This window comes from Hyla sarda, unplaced genomic scaffold (assembly GCF_029499605.1).
Source record: "Hyla sarda isolate aHylSar1 unplaced genomic scaffold, aHylSar1.hap1 scaffold_3446, whole genome shotgun sequence".
Taxonomy (NCBI): domain Eukaryota; kingdom Metazoa; phylum Chordata; class Amphibia; order Anura; family Hylidae; genus Hyla; species Hyla sarda.
Window position 1 is genome coordinate 1 of NW_026610204.1, and position 7079 is coordinate 7079.

At 46.2% G+C, this 7079-nt stretch overlaps 3 non-coding genes across 3 annotated transcripts; all 3 read right to left on the reverse strand.

The window, feature by feature from the left end:
• Nucleotides 1-2039: 2039 nt before the first annotated feature.
• Nucleotides 2040-2230, reverse strand: LOC130330988 (U2 spliceosomal RNA). Its single transcript, XR_008873981.1, has one exon. It is a non-coding gene; the product is annotated as a U2 spliceosomal RNA (small nuclear RNA).
• Nucleotides 2231-4318: 2088 nt separating this feature from the next.
• Nucleotides 4319-4509, reverse strand: LOC130330992 (U2 spliceosomal RNA). The gene has a single exon (XR_008873984.1). It is a non-coding gene; the product is annotated as a U2 spliceosomal RNA (small nuclear RNA).
• A 2084-nt stretch (nt 4510-6593) lies between these two features.
• On the reverse strand, nt 6594-6784 carry LOC130330993 (U2 spliceosomal RNA). Its single transcript, XR_008873985.1, has one exon. It is a non-coding gene; the product is annotated as a U2 spliceosomal RNA (small nuclear RNA).
• Between the last annotated feature and the right edge of the window lie 295 nt (nt 6785-7079).

A 7079-nucleotide genomic window follows, 5' to 3' on the forward strand; every position in this document is an offset into this window, starting at 1 on the left:
GGCACTATCACTGCTTGCTGTCAGGGAGGCTGCCAGACAATTTTCCATGCACACTCTGGGCTGGGGGGCAGTCAACCACCAGTACACACAGCAGAACCTAAACCCATACCATTATTGCTAAGCAGCAAGACAGGGGCCCATTGCACTCCCACGGGGCCTTTTTAAATGCAATCCATAACCCGGATTTGCCAGGAACCCTTCTTACTCCTCCTACTTGCATGTGACACTGGGCTTAGGATCTGCATAGGAAACACACACACAAGCACACACCTACCTTTGTTGCCTGCAGATGCCTCCTTGGCTGTCCCCAAACGGTATCAAACCAACACCCACGGGAAGCTGTAAGCATAGAGGACATGCCTGCACCCCATTGGACTTACCTGTGTGGGTTAAATCCGGGTTATTTGACAACCTATGGCGGTGATGGTTCTGCTCAGGCAGAGCAGTGCTGATGCTCCTCATAAAGCTGTCGCTGCTGTGAAGGTTCTAGGTGACATCACAAATCCCTATGGTTACATACACAACAAAGCTGGGTTGTTGTTGTTTACACTCTGCAAGGCCTGTGGAAGTGAGTGACATCATAGCACTGTAGTTCTGAGGGTTCTAGATGGATGCAACAATCTCCTGTTGCTTCTATGAAGGCCATAATAGACGACATCACCAAACAGCTCCATAGTCACATACACAGCAAAGGAGAGATGTTGTTTACACCTAGTGATGTCAGTGGTATTGAGTGACATCACAGCACAGTGCTAAGGCTCCTGGGCCTGGACACAGCAGCGGCTGCAATATCTCAACGGAGAATACGTTTATATATATGTGTGTGTGTGCGCGTATATATATATATATATATATATATATATATATATATATATATATCTCCGCCGAAATCACTTTTAAACCCATTTCCACCTTTTTTTCCCTTCTCTTCCTCTTACTTTTTTTTCACGTTTTTTTACGTTTTTCTCCTTTTCGCCTCTTTTCTGGGCGTATTATTCTTCTTTTTCTTCTTTTTTTTCGTCTAATGCATACCCCATCAGTGCAGCAATGCTTATTCAATACCGCCAGCAGATGGAGACACTGGGGGATAATTTTCTAAGGATTTATACTGATTTTTCCTGTCTGAATTTGTCGCACAGAAAGTTGCAGGCCAAATATGTGTGACATTTCTGCGACTTTAGCTTCTAGAGCATTTTTACAACATTATACATAGGTGCTGAATACATAAAAAGCGACTGTTCAGCGACAGACAAGTCGCATCGGCTGAAAGTAGGCCAGAATGTCAGTCCATGTTGGAGCAGGTTTAGATACAGTCTAAAGTATAGATCTCAAAGTCTGTGCACAGAATTTAGCAAGGGCCTCGCACCTTCTGATGCATCAGGTAGGTGCACAATAGCATAGCCTAACCCTCTGTACTTTGGTCTATATTGATGCGGGACATAGACAGCCAGCTGATGACCAATCCATTAGTGCAATGGATGGCTGGAAGCATTTGTCTTTGCCTTTGCAATACCACAGAAGCAATGCATGGTCAATGTACAGCAATGACACACCTGTGTGAACAGCCAGGAGACCCCCCCCCATGTTATGTTACATAGTTACATAGTTAGTACGGTCGAAAAAAGACATATGTCCATCAAGTTCAACCAGGGAATTAAGGGGTAGGGGTGTGGCGCGATATTGGGGAAGGGATGAGATTTTATATTTCTTCATAAGCATTAATCTTATTTTGTCAATTAGGAACATTCAGCACCCACCCGCTATCAAGGCAGCTGCCTATCATGTCATGCCCTACCTGCACAGGTGTGCTGGCTACTCAAATGATCCAATTAAGGAGGCCATTTAGTCAGCAGCAGCAGAAGTCCTGTGCCTGGACGCTCCAACAGCGGCCAGACACAAGCAGAAGCAGCAGAAGCAGCAGCAGCAGCACCACCTTTTGTTTTTTGGCTGCAGCAGCAAGGCCCACAGGGCTGGCTAGCTGGCTAGCCAGCAAGCAGGTAGCAATGAAAGTAGGAATCTTTCTTTTTAACCCTGTAAGGGGGTGGTGCACTGTACCCGAAGATACTGCCATATCGGGTCAATGCATAGGGCGACGGAAGCAAGCTTCGAAATCGGCCCCCGTTCTCAAAAATCCATTTAATATATGGTCCCCAGATAGGGGACGTATCAGATATTAAACTGATAAGAACAGATACTACACTTGATCTTAGCCAAAAGGCCGAGAAGCGATAACCGTGAAAGGGGCGGGCCCAACAAGGTCCCCTTCATGGGCACTATCACTGCTTGCTGTCAGGGAGGCTGCCAGACAATTTTCCATGCACACTCTGGGCTGGGGGGCAGTCAACCACCAGTACACACAGCAGAACCTAAACCCATACCATTATTGCTAAGCAGCAAGACAGGGGCCCATTGCACTCCCATGGGGCCTTTTTAAATGCAATCCATAACCCGGATTTGCCAGGAACCCTTCTTACTCCTCCTACTTGCATGTGACACTGGGCTTAGGATCTGCATAGGAAACACACACACAAGCACACACCTACCTTTGTTGCCTGCAGATGCCTCCTTGGCTGTCCCCAAACGGTATCAAACCAACACCCACGGGAAGCTGTAAGCATAGAGGACATGCCTGCACCCCATTGGACTTACCTGTGTGGGTTAAATCCGGGTTATTTGACAACCTATGGCGGTGATGGTTCTGCTCAGGCAGAGCAGTGCTGATGCTCCTCATAAAGCTGTCGCTGCTGTGAAGGTTCTAGGTGACATCACAAATCCCTATGGTTACATACACAACAAAGCTGGGTTGTTGTTGTTTACACTCTGCAAGGCCTGTGGAAGTGAGTGACATCATAGCACTGTAGTTCTGAGGGTTCTAGATGGATGCAACAATCTCCTGTTGCTTCTATGAAGGCCATAATAGACGACATCACCAAACAGCTCCATAGTCACATACACAGCAAAGGAGAGATGTTGTTTACACCTAGTGATGTCAGTGGTATTGAGTGACATCACAGCACAGTGCTAAGGCTCCTGGGCCTGGACACAGCAGCGGCTGCAATATCTCAACGGAGAATACGTTTATATATATGTGTGTGTGTGCGCGTATATATATATATATATATATATATATATATATATATATATTCTCCGCCGAAATCACTTTTAAACCCATTTCCACCTTTTTTTCCCTTCTCTTCCTCTTACTTTTTTTTCACGTTTTTTTACGTTTTTCTCCTTTTCGCCTCTTTTCTGGGCGTATTATTCTTCTTTTTCTTCTTTTTTTTCGTCTAATGCATACCCCATCAGTGCAGCAATGCTTATTCAATACCGCCAGCAGATGGAGACACTGGGGGATAATTTTCTAAGGATTTATACTGATTTTTCCTGTCTGAATTTGTCGCACAGAAAGTTGCAGGCCAAATATGTGTGACATTTCTGCGACTTTAGCTTCTAGAGCATTTTTACAACATTATACATAGGTGCTGAATACATAAAAAGCGACTGTTCAGCGACAGACAAGTCGCATCGGCTGAAAGTAGGCCAGAATGTCAGTCCATGTTGGAGCAGGTTTAGATACAGTCTAAAGTATAGATCTCAAAGTCTGTGCACAGAATTTAGCAAGGGCCTCGCACCTTCTGATGCATCAGGTAGGTGCACAATAGCATAGCCTAACCCTCTGTACTTTGGTCTATATTGATGCGGGACATAGACAGCCAGCTGATGACCAATCCATTAGTGCAATGGATGGCTGGAAGCATTTGTCTTTGCCTTTGCAATACCACAGAAGCAATGCATGGTCAATGTACAGCAATGACACACCTGTGTGAACAGCCAGGAGACCCCCCCCCCCCCATGTTATGTTACATAGTTACATAGTTAGTACGGTCGAAAAAAGACATATGTCCATCAAGTTCAACCAGGGAATTAAGGGGTAGGGGTGTGGCGCGATATTGGGGAAGGGATGAGATTTTATATTTCTTCATAAGCATTAATCTTATTTTGTCAATTAGGAACATTCAGCACCCACCCGCTATCAAGGCAGCTGCCTATCATGTCATGCCCTACCTGCACAGGTGTGCTGGCTACTCAAATGATCCAATTAAGGAGGCCATTTAGTCAGCAGCAGCAGAAGTCCTGTGCCTGGACGCTCCAACAGCGGCCAGACACAAGCAGAAGCAGCAGAAGCAGCAGCAGCAGCAGCAGCAGCACCACCTTTTGTTTTTTGGCTGCAGCAGCAAGGCCCACAGGGCTGGCTAGCTGGCTAGCCAGCAAGCAGGTAGCAATGAAAGTAGGAATCTTTCTTTTTAACCCTGTAAGGGGGTGGTGCACTGTACCCGAAGATACTGCCATATCGGGTCAATGCATAGGGCGACGGAAGCAAGCTTCGAAATCGGCCCCCGTTCTCAAAAATCCATTTAATATATGGTCCCCAGATAGGGGACGTATCAGATATTAAACTGATAAGAACAGATACTACACTTGATCTTAGCCAAAAGGCCGAGAAGCGATAACCGTGAAAGGGGCGGGCCCAACAAGGTCCCCTTCATGGGCACTATCACTGCTTGCTGTCAGGGAGGCTGCCAGACAATTTTCCATGCACACTCTGGGCTGGGGGGCAGTCAACCACCAGTACACACAGCAGAACCTAAACCCATACCATTATTGCTAAGCAGCAAGACAGGGGCCCATTGCACTCCCACGGGGCCTTTTTAAATGCAATCCATAACCCGGATTTGCCAGGAACCCTTCTTACTCCTCCTACTTGCATGTGACACTGGGCTTAGGATCTGCATAGGAAACACACACACAAGCACACACCTACCTTTGTTGCCTGCAGATGCCTCCTTGGCTGTCCCCAAACGGTATCAAACCAACACCCACGGGAAGCTGTAAGCATAGAGGACATGCCTGCACCCCATTGGACTTACCTGTGTGGGTTAAATCCGGGTTATTTGACAACCTATGGCGGTGATGGTTCTGCTCAGGCAGAGCAGTGCTGATGCTCCTCATAAAGCTGTCGCTGCTGTGAAGGTTCTAGGTGACATCACAAATCCCTATGGTTACATACACAACAAAGCTGGGTTGTTGTTGTTTACACTCTGCAAGGCCTGTGGAAGTGAGTGACATCATAGCACTGTAGTTCTGAGGGTTCTAGATGGATGCAACAATCTCCTGTTGCTTCTATGAAGGCCATAATAGACGACATCACCAAACAGCTCCATAGTCACATACACAGCAAAGGAGAGATGTTGTTTACACCTAGTGATGTCAGTGGTATTGAGTGACATCACAGCACAGTGCTAAGGCTCCTGGGCCTGGACACAGCAGCGGCTGCAATATCTCAACGGAGAATACGTTTATATATATGTGTGTGTGTGCGCGTATATATATATATATATATATATATATATATATATATATATATATATTCTCCGCCGAAATCACTTTTAAACCCATTTCCACCTTTTTTTCCCTTCTCTTCCTCTTACTTTTTTTTCACGTTTTTTTACGTTTTTCTCCTTTTCGCCTCTTTTCTGGGCGTATTATTCTTCTTTTTCTTCTTTTTTTTCGTCTAATGCATACCCCATCAGTGCAGCAATGCTTATTCAATACCGCCAGCAGATGGAGACACTGGGGGATAATTTTCTAAGGATTTATACTGATTTTTCCTGTCTGAATTTGTCGCACAGAAAGTTGCAGGCCAAATATGTGTGACATTTCTGCGACTTTAGCTTCTAGAGCATTTTTACAACATTATACATAGGTGCTGAATACATAAAAAGCGACTGTTCAGCGACAGACAAGTCGCATCGGCTGAAAGTAGGCCAGAATGTCAGTCCATGTTGGAGCAGGTTTAGATACAGTCTAAAGTATAGATCTCAAAGTCTGTGCACAGAATTTAGCAAGGGCCTCGCACCTTCTGATGCATCAGGTAGGTGCACAATAGCATAGCCTAACCCTCTGTACTTTGGTCTATATTGATGCGGGACATAGACAGCCAGCTGATGACCAATCCATTAGTGCAATGGATGGCTGGAAGCATTTGTCTTTGCCTTTGCAATACCACAGAAGCAATGCATGGTCAATGTACAGCAATGACACACCTGTGTGAACAGCCAGGAGACCCCCCCCCCCCATGTTATGTTACATAGTTACATAGTTAGTACGGTCGAAAAAAGACATATGTCCATCAAGTTCAACCAGGGAATTAAGGGGTAGGGGTGTGGCGCGATATTGGGGAAGGGATGAGATTTTATATTTCTTCATAAGCATTAATCTTATTTTGTCAATTAGGAACATTCAGCACCCACCCGCTATCAAGGCAGCTGCCTATCATGTCATGCCCTACCTGCACAGGTGTGCTGGCTACTCAAATGATCCAATTAAGGAGGCCATTTAGTCAGCAGCAGCAGAAGTCCTGTGCCTGGACGCTCCAACAGCGGCCAGACACAAGCAGAAGCAGCAGAAGCAGCAGCAGCAGCACCACCTTTTGTTTTTTGGCTGCAGCAGCAAGGCCCACAGGGCTGGCTAGCTGGCTAGCCAGCAAGCAGGTAGCAATGAAAGTAGGAATCTTTCTTTTTAACCCTGTAAGGGGGTGGTGCACTGTACCCGAAGATACTGCCATATCGGGTCAATGCATAGGGCGACGGAAGCAAGCTTCGAAATCGGCCCCCGTTCTCAAAAATCCATTTAATATATGGTCCCCAGATAGGGGACGTATCAGATATTAAACTGATAAGAACAGATACTACACTTGATCTTAGCCAAAAGGCCGAGAAGCGATAACCGTGAAAGGGGCGGGCCCAACAAGGTCCCCTTCATGGGCACTATCACTGCTTGCTGTCAGGGAGGCTGCCAGACAATTTTCCATGCACACTCTGGGCTGGGGGGCAGTCAACCACCAGTACACACAGCAGAACCTAAACCCATACCATTATTGCTAAGCAGCAAGACAGGGGCCCATTGCACTCCCACGGGGCCTTTTTAAATGCAATCCATAACCCGGATTTGCCAGGAACCCTTCTTACTCCTCCTACTTGCATGTGACACTGGGCTTAGGATCTGCATAGGAAACACAC